The following is a 21869-nucleotide window of genomic DNA, read 5'->3' as shown; positions in this document are numbered from 1 at the left end:
GCAACTCTGTTTTTAGTTTTATGAGGAACCTCCATACTGTTTTCTGTAGTGGCTGTACCAATTTACATTCCCACCAACAGGATAGAAGGATTTCCTTTTCTCCACACCCTCTCCAGCATTTAAAAATTTTTTTTAAATTTTAATTTATTCATTCATTCATTCATTCAATCAATCATTCATTTATTTATTTATGGCTGCGCTGGGTCTTTGTTGCCGCGTGCGCAGGCTTTCTCTAGTTGCAGTGAGCGGGGGCTATTCTTTGTTGCAGTGCGTGGGCTTCTCATTGTGGTGGTTTCTTTTGTTGTGGAGCATGGGCTCTAGGCATGTGGGCCTCAGTAGTTGTGGTGTGTGGGCTTAGCAGTTGTGATGTGCAGCAGTGTTTGTTACTTGTAGACTTTTTAAAATTATTTATTTTATTTTTGGCTGCGTCGGTCTTAGTTGTGGTACACGGGATTTTCGTCGCGGCATGCGGAACCCTCCACTGCAGTGCACAGGCTCCTCATTTCAGTGTGGGCTTCTCTCTAGTTGTGGCCCGTGTGCTCAGTAGTTGTGCCACACGGGCTTAGTTGCCCTGCAGCATGTGGGATCTTAGTTCCCTGACCAGGGATCAAAATTGCATCCCCTGCATTGGGAGGCAGATTCTTAACCAGTGGACCACCAGGGAAGTCCCGTTATTTGTAGACTTTTTTTTTTTTAAGTCTTTTAATTAATTAATTAATTTTTATTTTGGGCTGCGTTAGGTCTTCATTCCTGCATGTGGGCTTTCCCTGGTTGTGGCGAGCCGGGGCTATTCTTCGTTGCGGTATGCACACTTCTCATTGCAGTGGCTTCTCTTGTTGCGGAGCATGGGCTCTAGGCCCGCGGGCTTTAGTAGTTGTGGCATGCAGGCTCAGTAGTTGTGGGTTGCGGGCTCTAGAGCTCAGGCTCAGTAGTTGTGGCACATGGGCTTAGTTGCTCCACGGCATGTGGGATCTTCCTGGACCAGGGATCGAACCCGTGTCCCCTGCATTGGCAGGGGGATTCTTAATCACTGCACCACCAGGGAAGTCCCTGTAGACTGTTTAATGATGGCCATTCTGACTGGTGTGAGGTGGTACCTCATTGTCGTGAAAAAACTAATTTTTAAAACAGAAAAGATTTAGTGAAAAGAAGGAGGGACATTGTTTTATATTTTTACAAGTCTCTGATGTCTAGCTTATTGGAAGATAGCTGTATTCTTGTATCTCCATCTGCATTCAGTCTGTTGCAATATGTCATTTTGGTTGAAGTATATGAAGAAAATCCAGCCTCGGAGATATGTAGTTGAAAAAGACAGAAGTATTTTAATATCTTCTTTAGGTAATTGTGGGTATTCTTTGATATTATACCCAAGCTCAACAAGTGGTAGTTTCTTAAAGGTTAGTTGCAATGTAGGTTAGTTGTATGGTTTCATTAATATGAAACCATATTAATGAACTTTTGTACTTGGTGACATTAAAATTTGTTTGTCTAGTATGTTGAATGGATCTTTTACCCATGTATGATTTTGAAACATCATGATTTAATCAATTGGAAAATATTGTTTCATTAATACCACTACTGTTTCATCAGGAAGGTCTTAAAGTATTGAGAAGCCATCAAGCTCATAGGGGATACATGTTTTCAAAATTCTGACTTTAGCTAAAGTTTGAATTTTATCATTTGCAACAAATACTTTCATTTGTTTTCTTTGAATTCATAGGCTCACTTTGTTCATTTTCGTCAAAATATTGTACATACCCAAGTCTGAATAACCATAGTTTGCCTGTCAGTTGTTTACTTAAGAAATAATAGTAACACAACCATACTCTGATAAAAATTAATTTAAAAAAAAGAAACAATAGTATTCCATGAAAAAAGCAGCTAGTTCAGCTTGTAGCTCTGTTGCTTTTCCTTGAGACAATTATTGTATTATTATTATAAAGTGGAAGAAGTGCTTTATACTTACTTCCCATTTTGACACTTAGAATATTAAAAAGATGTACTCAAAGTTGGAAATTTAATAAAATTATTAAATTTTACTAGTTTATCAAGGATATTCACAAGTAAAATTTATCTTTTCCTTTTTAAACTCCAAATGTGGAGTGGTGGAGAAGATGATATTACTAGTATAGTTTGATGCCCCTGCCTTGATTTATGCTAAGGCACTAGCAGTTATACCTATATTGCTTTTATCACCGTTGTGAAAAAGGCAAATAACATCTTGTTATTAGGAAAAAACCTTCATCTCATAGACCTCCTGAGACCACATTTTGAGAACTGCTGTTTTAGATAGAGGATGCATTACATAGTTGAGCCTTGAACAACATGGAGGTTTTTCAGTAGTAAATGCTACAGTGTTACATGATCTGTGGTTGGTCGAATCTGTGGAATCCCAGATACAGGGGGAACTGCGGATACTGAGGGCTGATTATAAGTTATACTCGGATTTTCAACTGTGGGGAGCGTTGGCGTCCTTAACCTCCTAATCGTTCAAGGGTCAACTCTATACCCAGACATACTGAGATGAGGTGCTTTCTAGTTCAACTATAAGTAATTCGTTATGGAACTCAGGATATATATATATAGAGAGAGAGAGAGAGAAAAAGATAGTCAGCGACTAGATTATAAACGAACTTAAGTACCCTGATAGGGAGTGTAGAATTTATAGGCACTGGGGAGTCTTTGAAGGATTTTAAGGAGGAAGAGTGGTGTGTATGTATGGTATGGGTGTGGGAGAGTGATGCCGTCACATTTGTATTTTTCAAATATCACCCTTGTCACAGTGTGTTTTGTGGTAAGTGCAGTGGAAAATGTTGAGGTTCTAAACTAAGGCACTGACTTGGTCATGCAGCCACAGAGGGCCAGGCTATACAAACCAGTGCAGGGGTTAGAGCATGTCCTTTCTAAAGTAGAGGTAAGCCTAGCAGCATCTGTTTGGCTGGATGGGCAGGAGCACAATTAGCTGCTTCCATCACCATATCAGTTACAAGTTGTCCCCTCAAATACTCTTGTATAGACAGTTTTCTCTGGAAACATTGAATATGCTTTAGAACCTCTTTTGCAAAAATGACGTCAAAGATAATCACTGGGGACCTCCCTGGTGGCGCAGTGGTTAAGAATCTGCCTGCCAGTACAGGGGACGCGGGTTTGAGCCCTGGTCCAGGAAGATCCCACATGCTGCGGAGCAACTAAGCCCATGCGCCACAACTACTGAGCCTGTGCTCTAGAGCCCGTGAGCCACAACTACTGAGCCCACGCGCCATAACTACTGAAGCCCACGCACCTAGAGCCCATGCTCAACAACAAGAGAAGCCACTGCAATGAGAAGCCCGCGCACTGCAACAAAGAGTAGCTCCCGCTCGCAGCAACTAGAGAAAGCCCGTGCACAGCAACAAAGACCCAACACAGCCAAAAATAATAATAATGATAATAATAAATAAATAAATTAAAAAAAAGATAATCACTGTTCTAACTTCTATTACCATACGTTAGTTTTATCTGTTTTTGAATTTCATATTAATAGAATATAGTGATATGCTTTGTGTCTTTTTTTGCTCAGCATTGTCTTTGAGGCAACGAGGGGAAATGAACTCCACTTTTTTTTTTTTTTTTTTTTTTTTTTTTTGGTGGTACGTGGGCCTCTCACTGTTGTGGCCTCGCCCGTTGCAGAGCACAGGCTCCGGACGCGCAGGCTCAGCGGCCATGGCTCACGGGCCCAGCTGCTCCGCGGCATGTGGGATCTTCCCGGACAGGGGCACGAACCCGTGTCCTCTGCATCGGCAGGTGGACTCTCAACCACTGTGCCACCAGGGAAGCCCTGAACTCCACTTTAAAAAAAAAAAAAAAAAAAATTATTTATTTATTTGGCTGCCTCGGGTCTTACTCGCGGCACACGGGATCTTCGTTGCCCTTGCGGGACCGTCTTTGCGGCATGTGGGATCTAGTTCCCTGACCAGGGTTCGAACCCGGGTCCCCTGCATTGGGAGCGTGGAGTCTTAGCCACTGGACCACCAGGGAAGTCCCAGCTCCACTTCTTCTTTTTTTTAATTTTTTTAATTTTTATTTTTTGCTTTATAACAAATAATCAGTTATACATCTACATATGTTCCCATATCCCCCCCCTTTTGCGTCTCCCTCCCACCCTCCCTATCCCACCCCTCCAGGCGGTCACAAAGCACCGAGCTGATCTCCCTGTGCTATGCGGCTGCTTCCCACTAGCTATCTACCTTACGTTTGGTAGTGTATATATGTCCATGCCGCTCTTTCACTTTGTCACAGCTTACCCTTCCCCCTCCCCATATCCTCAAGTCCATTCTCTAGTAGGTCTGTGTCTTTATTCCTGTCTTACCCCTATGTTCTTCATGACATTTTTTTTTCTTAAATTCCATATATATGTGTCAGCATACAGTATTTGTCTTTCTCTTTCTGACTTACTTCACTCTGTATGACAGACTCTAGGTCCATCCACCTCATTACAAATAGCTCAATTTCATTTCTTTTTATGGCTGAGTAATATTCCATTGTATATATGTGCCTCATCTTCTTTACCCATTCATCCGATGATGGACACTTAGGTTGTTTCCATCTCCGGGCTATTGTAAATAGGGCTGCTATGAACATTTTGGTACATGTCTCTTTTTGAATTAAGGTTTTCTCAGGGTATATGCCCAGTAGTGGGATTGCTGGGTCATATGGTAGTTCTATTTGTAGTTTTTTAAGGAACCTCCATACCGTTCTCCATAGTGGCTGTACCAATTCACATTCCCACCAGCAATGCAAGAGTGTTCCCTTTTTTCCACACCCTCTCCAGCATTTATTGTTTCTAGATTTTTTGATGATGGCCATTCTGACTGGTGTGAGATATCTCATTGTAGTTTTGATTTGCATTTCTCTAATGAGTAAAGATGTTGAGCATCCTTTCATGTGTTTGTTGGCAGTCTGTATATCTTCTGTGGCCCAGCTCCACTTCTTGATGGGAATTGCTGCAGATAATCTGTGGCTATGTTTAATGTACAACACTGGGCATTAGACTTCCTTGTTCCTTTCTTCTTTCTCTCTCCTTGTTTCTCTTTCTCCCTCCTTCCCTCCCCTCCCTCCCTTCCTTCCTTTTATTTATTTATTCTTATTTTTTATTTCTCAATTGTATATATTTGGTTTTTTCTACAGTGGAAGAGGACAATAAAGTATTATGAACTGTTATTTGTATAAGTTTGTAAATTTTTTTAAGAAAGGACTTCAGAAAACAAGGCAGAGAATACGTAGAACAATGACTACTTCCAAATAATTCAAATAGAATCAAGCTTTGATTGTAGGCTTGGTCAAATCAGTGCTAAACAGCTTCTCTAAGAAAAGTATTCAATGGATTTATCTACCTTGCTTTTCACTAACTTGTCAAATAAACTGTTTTTAATCTTTATTTTTAATTATAAAAGTAAGACACAGCGCACAAACTCAAATAATCCCCAGGTGTATAATGTAAAAAGGAGACGTCCACCACACCATAACTACCAAAATTCCCATCCCCTAAGATAATTGCTGCTAAAAATTTAGACAATCTTTCCTGACACTTTTTGAGCACATTTAGAAATCAAAAGCCTTTTCAGGTTCAAATGATGGCTTTGAATTTTCGTTAGGTATGAACAGTGTGGGAATTCACATTACTGCAGCAAATATCAGGTGTGAATTTTCTGGAAATTGTTTTGAGATGTTACTTGGGGATCATAATAGCCAAAAAACGTTGGAAAATGAAAAAGGGTTTTTTTGAGGAAGTATGATTAGAAGAAAAATCATGGAATGATGCTGAAAGAGATCTAAAGGACCATGGAAATTAAAAGGTAGGACACTTTACAGAACAAAATTTGACATATGGAAAGATCATTCTTAAAAATATTTAAGACTGTAACAAAATCCAAACTGTTCCCATGATTTCATCCTTTGATGTCATGTCTATTTCTCAGGCTTTTCTCAAGCTCTAAGCGCTGGCTAAGTGAATACTTAGAGCGAGGTCACACATGGATGGCTTGGACTTTGTGTCTTGCCGTGTTTGCAGATTTTCTGTTTACGCTGTAGTTGCCAGCTAACATAACCCATATGTCTGTGGACTGAACGTAATTCATGTACATGTGGATTATATATACATACAATTATGGTCCCTAAATACAAAAGTGTATGAATTTCTTTCCTTGAAATTCAGAAAACTGGCAATGCCTTGCCAAATTCCCACATGGCAACAATCCAGACAGGACCCAGCAGGAGTTCTCCCCGTCGCCCTAATCCTCGCCAGTCTGGTCTTAGACCGATCCCTGCCTGACCCTGCAGACCCCTGCCTCAACCTCCTTGTGTGTCACTCTCTCAACATGTTTAAGGACATGTTATGCTGCAACTCCTACAGCATAACATGAAAACCTGTTTAGTTTTAATCTGGACTAGGGATCAGGAAACCTGGGTTTCGTTTCTGTCTTATTCACTTTGGATAGGTAAGGGTGGTTAAGCTGTCCCATGTCCCTTATCAAATGGGAAAAATACTGTTTTAGGTTAGAGTAATTTGAGGAGATGTAGATTCTATGGAAAATGAAAATACTGTTTGTAATTTAGTTTGAACATTGAAACTTGTGTGTTTTTTGGACCTTAATTTGATCTGGTTTGCATGCCCGCTATTCATCTGATGATAGATGATTGTCATCTATTAATAATCTGATCGTTGCCCTACTCTCATGTTGTTACACAGAACAGCAGTAACCACCCTGGCTATCCTGGCACTTCCAGCATGGAATTGACCACACTAACCAGTTCATGAAACTCCGTGCTCTGGAAATGGCCACGGTCAGTGAATCTGTACAATTTGGCTTCCAACCTGTTGGTCACTTCTTGTTGTTCCTTCCAAGGAAGGAAAGGATCGTCAGTGGAGCCAAACTGCACAATGTGAGGGCAGTTGGATTTGATCTTCTCCCACTACCAGGGGCGGCTAAAGTATCCGCTTGCCTGTTCATTGTCATCCCCCAGGTCAGACGTGTACGCAGACACTAACACAACAGCACACACCCGGTGGGTCTCTGCATACCTCATGGCTGCAGTGGCTCTGGAACTGTGGCCTATGATGATGGTCTCCTCGTCACAGTGCAGCTCCGTATGCATGAAAGGCAGCCAGATGCTCTCTCGAGCTGTGATTGGGTCAGGCATGTTTTTAGCCAAACACTAGAAACCAGTTATCTGCTCCAGCCCCCTCTTCACCCAGCCGTACCAGCCGTGGGTGGCCACATCCCCGCCCCCGTTCCCGGGGACGATCACACTGCCTTGCAGGGTGCCTCCATGAGTGCAGCCAACCTCCCTTCCTTCCTTTTAAATTAAGGGGATAGTTTGTGGATTTTTAAAAATTGCCTCTCCTTGTCTTTCTTCTTGAAATTCATGTTAGAACACAGCTTACTTGGTTAAAGGATGTCTTCTGTGATTTCTTGGTATGGCCAAGGACCAGATGTTTTCAGGTCTTGACTTTGTGACTGCTTTTCAAATTACGTTAATAGTACCAAACTTCTGTTAATGCTGGAGAGATTAGTTTCTTCTCCAGGTGATTTTGGTCCTTTTTTTTAAATCCTTTTTTTTTTTTTTGTAATTGCTGAGACTTAACGTTCTGGTCCTTTTATGGGCTCTCTTCCCGGCCCTTCAATGCCTTGTTAGTCATCCACAGTTACTAAAGTGGGCCTGAAATGACAACTTTTTTTCAAAGGTGCTCAGTGAAGTCAGGAAGGGAAAGCCTCCCTATCAGAAGGTGTCTGGATTGCAGTTGTCTTGAGTAGACAGTTTTTTTTTTTGTTTTTTTTTTGCGGTACGCGGGCCTCTCACTGTTGTGGCCTCTCCCGTTGCGGAGCACAGGCTCCGGACGCGCAGGCTCAGCGGCCATGGTTCACGGGCTCAGCCGCTCCGTGGCATGTGGGATCTTCCCGGACTGGGGCACGAACCCGTGTCCCCTGCATCGGCAGGCGGACTCGCAACTACTGCGCCACCAGGGAAGCCGCCTAGACAGTATTTTTATAAGTGAAGTAAATAAGAATCTTGGGCAAGGTGCAGATCTTAATGACCTGTCAGCCCATCAGGATGAATCAGCTCAAGTCCTAGATGAGGTGGCAACGTCAGCACAATGAGCCCCTTGCCCTGAGTTTATTGGGCCTCTCTTAAGGTAGCTGTCATAGCCCTTATTTTAGAGAAAAGTCAGAGTCATTCTTCAAGATTCAGCTGACTTTAAACATTTATTTTGGAGGGGGAAGGTCACTTTCAGTATAGGTGCACCATTGGAAGTGGCATGTGGCTGTTTTTCACATTATAGCCATTTTGATGTGCCGAAGTGTTAACAGTTGTTAGCATCTTAAAACTTGTCTCCAGGTGACTAGAGGCTATTCTGAATCTCTAAGTAAGTTTATTTAATTGTCTTGGGTGCCAGACAAGTAGATTTGTTAACTGTAGTTTCTGATTTATCTATTGCTCAAACCAGTGATAATTTGATAGGAATAGGAACTCAGAGGTGGCATTTTATTGCAAAAGATGGATGTTGGTTGCTAAATGCAGTTGATTAGAAGGCTAGGACAAAGTATTTGTTTTTCTGGTGACAGGGTCATTAAGGCTTTGTAGAATGTGCCACTAGTCAGATGACTGAACTAAATCTTCCTACTCCTGTGAGGTAATCTTTAAGGCGTTGGGAGTGCCTCACAGAACTCTTATTAATTATGGTACTCTCACAGGTGTTTACAGCTTCATCAGATTAGCCTGGTGGTTCTGGTACGTGAGGCATTCCTCAGTGCAATACTAGTAGCCAGAGTTCTGGTAATTGCTACTGCCTGAGAACATTGGATCTGAAACCCACAGACTTAGAGAACAGTGTTGCCAGATAAGATTGCCATCTTAATTTTCTGAGGGCAAATTTTACCTTCAGAGAAAGGAAGGGAGCTTTCTGAGAATACAAGGCAGATTGTTAGAATGAGGAAGAGAACATAGGGTTTTGAAGCCTGGCCATTTTATTGGCTGTAGAAATAAGTTTTTTGAGGTTTTTTTGTTTGTTTGTTTGTTTGTTTGGCTGTGTTGGGTCTTCGTTGCTGCGCACACGCTTTCTCTAGTTGCGGAGAGCGGGGGCTACTCTTCGTTGTGGTGTGCGGGCTTCTCATTGTGGTGGCTTCTCTTGTTGCGGAGCATGGCCTCTAGGCATGCGGGCTTCAGTAGTTGCAGCACACGGGCTCAGTAGTTGTGGCTCGCGGGCTCTAGGGCGCAGGCTCAGTAGTTGTGGTGCACAGGCTTAGTTGCTCCACAGCATGTGGGATCTTCCCGGGCCAGGGATTGAACCCTTGTCCCCTACGTTGGTAGGTGGATTCTTAACCACTGCACCACCAGGGAAGTCCCTAGAAATAAGTTTTTAAAAACCTAACACCTTAGAGGTAGTACTTGGCTTTGTAAATGAAGCAAACAATTAGAAAACTGTTACAGTGCTTATTATGTGTCAGACACTATTTGGCATTGGAGGCACATATGAACAAGACACAAGATTTCTGCCCTCAAAGAGCTTACATTCTTGTTTGAGAAGATAGACAATTTTCAAATAAATAAATAAGATAATTACAGAGTATAGTGCTATGAAGAAAATTGATATGATGATGTGATTTGAGAGTAAGGGAGAAGGGGATACTTCAAATTGATTGGTCAGACCTCTTCATAGTGACATATGAACTCTTAATTGAAGGGAGGCAGAACCAGCATTTCCTGATGAAAGACAACTGTTCTGGGCAAGAGGAAAAACAAATACAAAGGACTTGTGGGAAGTATGTGGTTTGGTATGTTCAAGAGTAGGCAGGGGCCAGATTTTATAAGGCTCTGTAGACCTTGCTTGGGACGATGGGAAGCCACCAGTGGAAGGAAGCTGGTTGAGCAAGGAAGCTAAATGATCGGAATTACATGTTAAAAAGATCACTCATAACATAACATTGTAAATCAACTATACTTCAATTTAAAAAAAAAAAAATCACTCTTGATTCTCTGGGGAGAACAGATAGCAGAGTGCCCAGAGCAGAAGTAGAATGATTAGTTAAGAGGCTATTGCATTTTATTAAAAAACTGCAATTATATGGAGGTAAAAGAGGATGGGCGGCAGAAGGGAATTCAACTTCTTTCAGAAAGTATTTCACTTTTAATTTTGATAAGATTACAGATAGGGCAAGAAAACCACTATAGCAATAAGTACTAGTGTGTGCTTTGAATTATGTTGTTCTTGATTCTCTGACTCAGAGCTGGAGAGTGACTTTTTGGTGTGGCAGGGCTCTCAGCCTGAACCTACTCTGCTCACTTAAAAATCCCACACATCTGGGCATGACTTGAGGGCCTGTAGGGAAAGGCAACCCAGCCAGTAATTTCTTTGCATGAGGGAGAACAAGACATTTCCTGGGGAAAAAATTCACCATGCAGCCATGTTTCAGGACCAAGATTGGCAGTGAAAAGGGGAAGGGCAATATCCTTTGGTCATGCCTCCCAATCCTAACCAAACTACCATACGTCTCTAATGCCAAAACCCTGAGAGGAAGGGGCCATAAAAAAACTAGGAGAGCTTCTTCATAGAAATCTGTGTAAGATATTGGGAAGGTGGACTTCTGATGTGATATCCACAGGATAGAGTTATAAGACAAAACTATAAGTTAGGGATACTCCTCACTGTGTAGAACGCAGTGGGGCTTAGGATTTTGAGGGCTTCCAAGAACACAGGCTGGCTTGCGCATATTAAGGGTTCCGGTGGTGGCACTCAGCACTCTGGGTTGCTGAAGTGGATTAAGCAGCAGCCAGCCCTCAGAGTCCCGTAAGAGCAATAATAATAAATATTGCAGTTGGAGTGAGGAGATATTAAATTATGTGTTTGCGATACTTATTTCTACTCATAGAAGAAAATTCTGTCTCTGGCCTCTCTACTTTTGCTTTGCAGCTACCAAGAGATATTCTAGATCTGCTAGCTCAGTTTCTAGGTTTGTCTTGTGTGGAAGGATAATGGGTAAAAAACAGCTGAAGAATTTCAAGGAGTAAGACTGGATGATTTGTTTGTATTAGAAAGTGGACCGGGAACTGCTTATAAGTAGAGGGGATCAACAGAGGGGAAAAGAGCCAAATGAATAGTGTTTTATTGTGAATTGAGAGTAGGGAGGGATATAGAGGGTTCAGAAGGTGTAGAGTTCTAAGAAATACTGTGAGCAAAAGGAATTGGGAAGGAAGATATTAAGAAGCTGAGTTGAAATAGATCTCTTTATTTTCTTTGAGAGTCTCAATATATTAAGATTGAAATTGCTTTTAACTTACCTTTTTTTTTTTTTTTTTTTTTTGGAGGTTAGACTTGTTACTTATATGTGACGCCATTCCAGCACTGGACTCATGGAGGCTGAACATTTATTCAGGTAATAATAGGTAACATTTATGGAATACTTCTTATGGGCCAGGCAACAAACTAAGTGCTTTACCCTTGATCTCATTTAATCCTCACACAATCTCATAAGGTTGGGAGCGTTACTGCACCCATTTAATAGATGAAGAGATTGAGACTCACAGTATATCTACATTGAATTCATCTGAATTAAAAAATGGAAAAAGGCTACTGTAATAGTCAAAGTGAGAGGTGATGGTAGCTTGGGTTAGGTGATGTCATTTCTTACCTGGCATAAATATCATGAATGTAAAATGGTTTTGATTGGCTGTACTTCACCCTCATTTCCATAACTTTTCCTCATTGCTAAATACATCATGCTTTTAGTTTGTCTTTTTTTTTTTTTTGGCTGCATTGGGTCTTCATTGTTGTGCATGGGCTTTCTCTAGTTGTGGTGAGCAGGGGCTACTCTTCGTTGTGGTGTGCAGGCTTCTCATTGCGGTGGTTTCTCCTTGCGGAGCACGGGCTCTAGGCGTGTGGGCTTCAGTAGTTGCAGCACATGGGCTCAGTAGTTGCGGCAGACGGGCCCTAGAGCGTGCAGGCTTCAGTAGTTGTGGCATGTGGGCTCAGTAGTTATGGCGCATGGGCTCTAGAGCACAGACTCAGTAGTTGTGGCGCATGGGCTTAGCTGCTCCACAGCATGTGGGATTCTACCAGACCAGGGATCGAACCCTTGTCCCCTGCATTGGCAGGAGGATTCTTAACCACTACACCACCAGGGAAGTCCTTTTAGTTTGTCTTTAAAACAGTGGAAATATCTTTTGGTAAAGAAAAATTCAGCTTAGGGTTGTTTTTTTTTTAAATTTAATTTTGGCTGTGTTAGGTCTTCGTTGCTGTGCGCGGGCTTTCTCTAGTTGCAGCAAGCGGGGGCTACTCTTCGTTACGGTGTGCGGGCTTCTCATTGCAGTGGCTTCTCTTGTTGCAGAGCACGGGCTCTAGGCGCGTGGGCTTCAGTAGTTGTGGCATGTGGGCTCAGTAGTTGTGGCTCACGGGCTCTAGAGTGCAGGCTCAGTAGTTGTGGTGCATGGGCTTAGTTGCTCTGCAGTGTGTGGGATCTTCCCGGACCAGGGCTCGAACCCGTGTCCCCTGCATTGGCAGGCAGATTCTTAACCACTGCGCCACGAGGGAAGCCCCACCTTAGGGTTTTTAACCTTAAAGCTTTTTGAACTTTTTAGAAAGTAGATAAAAACTTTTGCAATAGTTTATATTTTTTGAGTAAATATCTACAAAAGGTAGATATCTATAATTGGGGAATTCTTAAGAGGTGATTAATATAGATAACAGAGGTTTTTTTGTTGATTTCATCACGCTTGAGATACTATTCACAAGTATTTTCAAGTTTAAGGAAGCTTATTAGGGTTTCTTATAGGAGCTTTTTTTGGTGTATCTAAATGCTTGTTTACAGATTACATTAATTGTAGTACTTGCCAGAACTGGCAGGGTGTCTAGCACTACCAACTGAAGATCAGTCAAAAATGAAGATTGAGCATCTCTGATATTATAATGTGGGTTAAGGGAAGTTTCTTTTTTTTAATTTAATTAATTAATTTATTTATTTGGCTGCATTGGGTCTTAGTTGCAGTGCGCAGGCTCTTCGTTGCAGCGCGCGGGCTTCTCTCTAGGTGTGGTGTGTAGGCTCCAGAGCGCGTGGGCTCAGTAGTTGTGGTGCGTAGCCTTAGTTGCCCCGTGGCATATGGGATCTTAGTTCCCCGACCAGGGATCGAACCCATGTCCCCTGCATTGGAAGGCGGATTCTTAACTACTGGACCCCAGGGAAGTCCCTCTGGAAGTATTTTTGTTTAATTTTTAAAAATTTATTATTTTTGACTGCATTAGGTCTTCGTTGCTGCATGTGGGCTTTTCTTTAGTTGCAGCGAGCAGGGGCTACTCTTCGTTGCGGTGTGTGGGCTTCTCACTATGGTGGCTTCTCTTGTTGCAGAGCACAGGCTCTAGGCACGCAGGCTTCAGTAGTTGTGGCAAGTGGGCTCAGTAGTTGTGGCCCGTGGGCTCTAGAGCACAGGCTCAATAGTTGTGGTGCACAGGCTTAGTCATTCCGCGGCATGTGGGATCTTCCTGGACCAGGGATCGAACCCATGTCCCTTGCATTGGCAGGCAGATTCTTAACCACTGCGCCACCAGGGAAGTCATGGAAGTATTTTTAAGTTTACAAAAATTCAAATTTATATGCTACTTTGAGTAGTTTTCCATGTTTAATGTTGCCAAGAGTTGCCTGTACACTCAGCAAGGTAAAGTAAAACCGCTCTATTACTACCTTATCAATTATTGAGTTGCCAGCATGTGTACATTGCCCTATCATATTTTTCAAAAAACAGCTTAATTGAGGCTTTTAATAATTGACATACAGTAAACTGTACATATTAAAACGTACAATTGGTTAAGTTTTGACATGTGTTCACTGTAAAACTGTCGCCCCAATCAAGACATAATGAAGGTCTCACAAGCCCCTCCCCCCCTCCCCCCTCCGGGCCCCAACACCTCGGACCGCTCGGGAGGAGGGTCGGGCTGGGTCTCACCCCTCCCTGCCCCCAGGCTCCCACTCCCTGAGGAATTTCTACACCGGGGTGTCCCAGCCTGGCTGCGGGGAACCCCCTTTCATCTCTGTCGGCAACGTGGACGACACGCAGTTCGTGCGGTTCGACAGCGACGCCCCGAATCTGAGGATGGAGCCGTGGGCGCCATGGGTGGAGCAGGAGGGGCCGGAGTATTGGAATCGGAACCCGAGGATCTACAAGCACCACCCACAGACTTTCCGAGTGAACCTGAACACCCTGCGCGGCTACTACAACCAGAGCGAGGCCGAACCTCTTCAGCCCACCGTCCTCATGGCATCATTGTTGGCCTGGTTCTCTTGGTGGTCGCTGGAGCTGTGGTGGCTGGAGCTGTGATCTGGAGGAAGAAGCACTCAGGCAGTGACAGTGCCCAGGGCTGTGATGTTATCTTTCACCAATCCTAAAGGGCTGTTTCCTGGATTATTCTTTCTATCTTTTCCAAAGAACCAAAAACTGGAAAGGAACAAGGATTAAACCCTGGAAGTCCCAGTGCTACGTGATCTGATCAGACCACACACCTGAGCAGACTGCAGAGTTTTGGCACTGTGTCTAGACAGCACAGAGACCAGGGGGTCCTAAACTTTAATTTGCATAAGAATCATCGGGACATCTTGGTAAGATTCAGAAGGTCTGTAGTAGGGCATGGGATTCTGTATTATAACAAGGTTGGTGCTGATTCTGCGGACTTTCAGATCACATTTAGTAGCAAGAACGTAGACCAGGATTCCCACATGGCTGTGCACCAGCCTCACCTGTAGGGCTTGTTGAATAAGCAAGTCTTGGGCTCTGTGCCCAGCATTCTGAGATGGTGGGTCTGGGAAGAAGCCTGAGTATTTTGCAGCAATCCTTACAAGCAATCTTGGGATTTAGCCAATTAGGGAATGACTGAGGTCAGTGATCAGAGAGCGCTTAGGTTGGGGAGGAGCCTTAAATCCACACTTAAACCTTGTTTTTTCCTGGGAAGAAAAGGGCAAGTGGTATGCTGGAGACACATGTTGGTTTTTCTACCCTGGGGTATGTAGCCAGGTGGAAGACTGACGAAGTGTTATCAGCTCAAGATAATGAAAATCTATGAATCCTTGCTCTCTGAAACTATTCCCTGGATGGATTTCTCACTCATTCCTTGGTATAAACAATGGAATACAAAAAAAAAAAAAAAAAAAAAAAGACATAATGAACATATTTATCACCTCCACAAGTTTTCTTATCCCCATTTGTTATCCTTCTCCCAACTTCTGTGGTCTCCTGGCAACCACTGTCACTATAGAATAGTTTGCATTGTCTAGAATTTTATATAAAGGGAATCATAAGTGTATACTCTCATGCTTACTTATTTTTGGTTTGGCTTTTTTAATCAAGCTAAATATTTTGAGATTCATCTATGTTGTTGCATGTATCAATAGTTCATTCCTTTTTATTGCTGAGTACTGATCTTTTGTATAGGTATAACACAATTTGTTCATTCATTCACTTACTGATGGACATTTGGGTTTATTCCGGTTTTCAGCAGTTACAGATAAAGTTATGCCATGAATATTTGTGTACAAATCTTTGTATGGACATATACTTTATTTTTCCCTCCAAGTTAATTTCTTTCTTTTTTTCTTTTTTTTTGACGTGAATTCACGTAGCATACAATTAACAATTTTAAAGAGTACAGTTCATTGGTATTTAGTATACTTACAGTGTTCTGCAATCACTAGCACTTTCTAGATCCAAAACTTTTTCATTATTCCATAAACCACCCCATGCCCATTAACTAATCATTCCCCATTCTCTCTTCCCCCCATCCCTTGGTAACTTCTAATCTGCTTTCTGTCTCTATGGATTTGCCTAGTCTGGATATATAATATAAAAGGAATCAGACAATATGTGAACTTTTGTGACTGGCTTCTTTCATTTGGCATAACGTTTTCATGGTTCATCCAAGTTTTAGCACGTATTAGTACTTTGTTCTTTTTTTTTGGGTGCGCCACGTGGCTTGCAGGATCTCAGTTCCCCCACCAGGAATTGAACCTGGGCCATGACAGTGAAAACCTGGAATCCTAACCACTAGGCCACCAGGCAACTTCCAGTACTTTGTTCTTTTTTATGGCTGAATAATATTCTGTTGTGTGGTGGATATATCACATTTTGTTTATCCATTCATCAGTTAGTGGACTTTTAGGTTGTTTCCACTTTGGGGTACTGTGAATAATGCTGCTATGAACAATTATGTACAAGTTTTTGTGTGGAAGTATGTTTTCATTTCTCTTGGCTATAAACCTAGAAGTCTAATTGCTAGATCATATATGGTAACTATGTTTAACTTTCTGAGGAACTGTCAAACTGCTTTCAAAGTGGTTGCATGAGTTTACATTCCCACCGACAATGTTTGAGAGTACCAATTTGTCTATCGTCATCAAACGTCTTATTGTCTGTCTTTTTGAGTCCAGCCATCCTAGTGGGTGTGAAGTAGTATCTCATTATGGTTTTGATTTGCATTTCCTGGTGACTAGTGATGTTGAGCATCTTTTCACGTACAAATTGGCCATTTGTATATCTTTTTTGGAAAAATGTATATTTATTTAAATCCTTTGCCTTTTAAAAAATTGGATAACTTGTCTTTATTATTGAGTTGTAAGAGTTCTGGGTACAAGTTCCTTATTAGATGTATGCTTTGCAAATATTTCTTCCATGGGTTGTTTTTTCACTTTCTTGATGGTATTGTTTACAGACAAAAAGTTTTAAAGAAGTTTTAAATTTGATTAAGTCCACTTGATCTATTTTTTTCTTTAAGAGTTTTATGGTCTTAGCTCTTACATTTAGGTCTGTGATCCATTTCGAGGTAATTTTTGTGTATGGTGTGAGGTATGGTTCCAACTTTTTCTTTTATGTATAGATATCCACTTGTCTCATTACTGCATGTTGAAAAGACTGTCTTTGGCCTATTTGATTGTCTTGGCACCCTTGTCAAAAATCAGTTGACCAGGGCTTCCCTGGTGGTGCAGTGGTTGAGAGTCCGCCTGCCGATGCAGGGGACACGGGTTCGTGCCCCGGGAAGATCCCACATGCCGCGGAGCGGCTGGGCCCGTAAGCCATGGCCGCTGAGCCTGCGCAACGGGAGAGGCCACAACAGTGAGAGGCCTGCGTAATGCAAAAAAAAAAAAAAAAAAATCAGTTGACCATAAATGTAAGGATTTATTTTTGGACTTTCAATGCTATTCCACTATAATATTGTTTTGATTACTATAGCTTTGTGTAGTTAGTTGAACTCAGGAAATGTGAGTCCTCCAATTTTGTTGTTCTTTTTTAAGATTATGTTGTTTATTCTAGGTCCCTTGCATTTCCATGTGAATTTTAGGATCAGTTTGTCATTTTATGCAAAAAAAAAAAAAAAAGCCAGCCAGGATTTTGATAGAGATTGCTTTGAATCTGTAGATCAGTTTTGGGAGTGTTACCATCTTAGCAGTAAGTCTTCCAATTGATGCACATAGGATGGATTTACTCTTATTTATATATTATTTCATTTCTATCAATAATAGTTCGTGATTTTCAATATACAAGTTACATTTTTTTAACCCTACCCCATTACACTTCTTTTGTTAAATTTATAACTAAGTATTATTTTTGTTACTATTGTAAATTTTCCCCCCTTAACTTCACTTTTGAGTTGTTCATTGCTTGTGTATAGAAATACAATCGATTTTTGTATATTGACCTTGTATCTTGCAACCTTGTTGAACTTTTTTTATTAGTTTTTAGTGGATTCCTTAGGATTGTCTAGATACAAGATCTTGTCATCTGCAAATAGAGATCGTTTTTACTTCTTCTTTTCCAGTCTGGATGCCTTTTCTTTCTTCTTAGTGCTTCATTGCCTTAGCTAGAACCTCCAGTGCAAAAGTTTATGTCTTTGTCTTGTTACTGAGCTTAGAATAAATGCATTCAGTCTTTAAGTAGGATGTTATTTATGGGGTTTTGCAGATTCCTTTTATGAAATTGAGTTATTTGCTTAGTGGTCCTGGGGATTACAATTGACATCTTAATTTATAACAATGTAGTTTAATTTAATACCAACTCAGTTACAGTTGTGTGCAAAACTTTGTGCCTGTATAGCTCTGTTCCCTCTTCTCTTTTTTGTTCTATTATGTACAAATTACATCTTTTTACATTGTGTGCCCATCAACACAGGTTTATAATCATAGTTTTATTTAGTTGTCTTTTTTTAAAAATTTGCGGTACGCGGGCCTCTCACTGTTGTGGCCTCTCCCGTTGTGGAGCATAGGCTCCAGACGTGCAGGCTCAGTGGCCATGGCTCACGGGCCCAGCTTCTCCATGGCATGTGGGATCTTCCCGGACCGGAGCATGAACCCATGTCCCCTGCATTGGCAGGTGGACTCTCAACCACTGCGCCACCTGGGAAGCCCCTAGTTGTCTTTTAAATCAGATAAACAAAAAGAGTTACAAACAAAACATTTATTTATACTATCTTTTACATTTAGTTACTTTTACCAGTACTTTTAATTTTCTTGTTTGGATTTGAGATACTGCCTTAGAGGCCTTTTATTTCAGCCTGAGTGACTCTCTTTAGTATTTCTTGTAGACTAGATCTGCTAGTGATGAGTTCTTTCATTTTTATCTAGGAATGTCTTAATTTCTCCTTTGTTTTTGAAGGATAGTTTTGCTGGAGATAGAATTCTTCGTTGATAGTCTTTTTCTTTCAGCACTTTGAATAAATCTTCCCGTTGCCTTCTGACCTCCATGGTTTTTGATGAGCTTCCTGGATTTGCAGATTTATTGTTTGAGAAAAATTTGGCCATTATTTCATTAAATATCCTTTCTTTCCTTTTCTCTCCTATCATGGGACTCCCAATATGAATTGTTAGGCTTTGTTCATTTTTCTATATTCTTTTTTCTTTCTGTTCCTCAGACATATCTAGCCTAATTGACCTAGCTTCAAGTTTGTTGATTATTCCTTCTTCCTGCTCAGGTCTTGTGTTGAACTCTCTACTGATGTTTTTCATTTCCATTATTGTAGTTTCCAACTCCAAAATTTCCATTTGTGGTTCCTTTTTGTAATTTCTGTCTTTCTATTAATATTCTATTTTTGGTGAGATATTTTTCTCATACTTTTTCTTTAGTACTTTAGTCATAGTTATCTTAACTTCTTTGATTTTTTTTCCTCCCTCCCTCTTTCCTTTTTTGATCTTATTTAAAATGGCTGATCTTATTATTATTATTTTTTTTGCGGTACATGGGCCTCTCACTGTTGTGGTCTCTCCTGTTGCGGAGCACAAGCTCCGGACGCGCAGGCTCAGCAGCCATGGCTCACGGGCCTAGCTGCTCTGCGGCATGTGGGATCTTCCCGGACCGGGGCACGAACCCGTGTCCCCTGCATTGGCAGGCGGACCTCAACCACTGTGCCACCAGGGAAGCCCCGGCTGATCTTATTTTTAAAGTCTATCTAAATCCAATGTTTGGGCTCCCTAATGCCGTTTTTCCTTGTGGGCCATACATTCTGCTTCAAGGAAATTTTTTTTTTTTTTTTTTTTTTGCGTTATGCGGGCCTCTCACTGTTGTGGCCTCTCCCATTGTGGAGCACAGGCTCCGGACGCACAGGCTCAGCGGCCATGGCTCATGGGCCCAGCCGCTCCATGGCATGTGGGATCTTCCCGGACCGGGGCATGAACCCGTGTCCCCTGCATTGGCAGGCGGACTCTCAACCACTGCGCCACCAGGGAAGCCCCTCAAGGGAATGTTATATTGCTTCTTGTATAGTATAAGATTTTACAATACTATACTTCTGTTTCTTCCCTCCTGGTCATACATTTACTTGTATATATAAATTGTACAATATATTTTAAATTATTATTGCTTTGAATAGTTGAGTATTTTTAAAAGATATTTAAATAATGAAGAAAGAGGTTTTTCTGTTTACCCACATTGTTACCACTTATGCTTTTAACTCTTTTATGTAGATCCAGATTTTCATCTGTTATCATATTCATTCATCTTGAAGGACTAGTACAGGTCTGCTGGTGATGAATTCTTTCAGCTTTTGTATGTCTGAAAAGTTTTATTTATTTTAAATAAAAAAGTTTTATTTACTTTATTTTGCCTTCATTTTTGAAAGATATTTTCTGTGAGTATAGAATTTTTGGTTGACAGTTTTTTTTTTCTTTCAGTCCTTTAAGATACCACTCCATTGTCTTCTGACTTGAATAGTTTCCAGTGAGAATTCTGTTGTTATCTTCATCTTTGTTCCTGTATAGATAATAAGTCCTTTTTCTCTGGCTACTTTTTTTTAAATTAATTTATTTTATTTGTTTATTTTTGGCTGCATTGTGTCTTTGTTGCTGCACACGGATTTTCTCTAGTTGCAGTGAGCGGGGGCTACTCTGTGTTGCAGTGTGCCGGCTTCTCATTGCAGTGGCTTCTCTTGTTGCAGAACACAGGCTCTAGGCTCTCAGGATTCAGTAGTTGTGGCATGCGGGCTCAGTAGTTGTGGCTCATGGGCTCTAGAGCACAGGCTCAGTAGTTGTGGTGCACGGGCTTAGTTGCTTCACGACATGTGGGATCTTCCTGGACCAGGGCTCGAGCCCATGTTCCCTGCATTGGCAGGCAGACTCTTAACCACTGCACCACCAGGGAAGCCCCTTCTCTGGCTACTTTTAAGATTTACTCTGTATTACTCGTTTTAGGTAGTTTGGTAATAAGGTGCTTTGTTCTTTGAGCTTCTTGGATCTGTGTATTTATAGTTTTATTCCAATTTAGAAACTTTTAAGTTATTGTTTCTGTAATATATTTTTCCTCTCTCTTCTTTGGAGGTACCACTGACACATATTAGGTAATTTGAAATTATTCCACAGTTCACTAGTAATTTGTTCATTTTATTTAGTTTTTTCCCCTGATGTATTCTGTTGCAATTTCTAATCTGCTGTTAGTCTTACATGGTGTAGTTTTATCTCTTAACATATCAGAGATTTTTTTACTTCTTCTAACATGCCTACTTTTTCCTTTAGATTTTTGCATATATGGAATACAGTTATAATAACTTCCTAAATATTTTTCTTTACTGTTTCTATAATCTGATTGTTTCTCAGTCATTTATCTTAACTTTTCATTATGAAATAAGTATAATTTATAAGAAGTTGCACGTTCCATATTTTTTTTTTTTTATTTTGGTACACAGACCTCTCACTGTCGTGGCCTCTCCCGTTGCGGAGCACAGGCTCCAGACACGCAGGCTCAGCGGCCATGGCTCATGGGCCTAGCCGCTCTGCGGCATGTGGGATCTTCCCGGACCAGGGCACGAACCTGTGTCCCCTGCATCGGCAGGCGGACTCCCAACCACTGAGCCACCAGGGAAGCCCCTTCCATGTGTTTTTCACCCACTTTCTCCCAGTGGTAACGCTTGTATAATTATAGGACAATATCAAAACTAGGAAATTGATATTGGTACAGTCTTAGAGTTTATTCATATCTGACCAGTTTTACATCTACTCCCGTGTGTGTGTGTGTGTGTGTGTGTGTGTGTGTGTGTGTGTAGTTCTATGGTATTTCGTCATGTGTGAATTTGTATATCTGCAGCCACCATCAAAGTACAGAACAGTTCTATTCAAACAAGAATTTTTCCTGTTGCCCTTTTTTTTCTTTTGGCTGCACCACGCAGCATCTGGGATCTTAGTTCCCTGACCAAGGATCAAACCTGTGCCCCCTGCATTGGGAGCATAGAGTCTTAACCACTGGACCACCAGCGAAGTCCTTGTTGCCCTTTTATAACCACTCCTATCCTACCTCCCTCCACCCCACTCATAAACTTGTAACCCTGGCAACCACTAACCTGTTCTCTATCTCTATAATATTGTCATTTCAAAATGTTA

The 21869-nt window shown here is 41.4% G+C and overlaps 1 protein-coding gene and 1 pseudogene across 2 annotated transcripts in view; one reads left to right on the top strand and one right to left on the bottom strand.

Annotated features, from left to right (window-relative positions):
- The window catches only part of R3HDM2 (R3H domain containing 2), a gene marked incomplete at its 3' end in the record, with an annotated part of 154599 nt that overhangs the window by 33652 nt on the left and 99078 nt on the right, over positions 1–21869 (top strand). The window lies entirely within an intron of this gene.
- LOC307060896 (putative hydrolase RBBP9) lies at positions 6748–7310 on the bottom strand (annotated as a pseudogene). The gene has a single exon. The product of its transcript is annotated as a putative hydrolase RBBP9 (transcript).

The sequence above is a fragment of the Hyperoodon ampullatus genome (assembly GCF_949752795.1).
Source record: "Hyperoodon ampullatus genome assembly, chromosome: 11".
NCBI classification, from domain to species: Eukaryota; Metazoa; Chordata; class Mammalia; order Artiodactyla; family Ziphiidae; genus Hyperoodon; species Hyperoodon ampullatus.
Note: the sequence above shows the minus strand (reverse complement) of the source record. Positions and strands in the feature narration are given on the sequence as shown.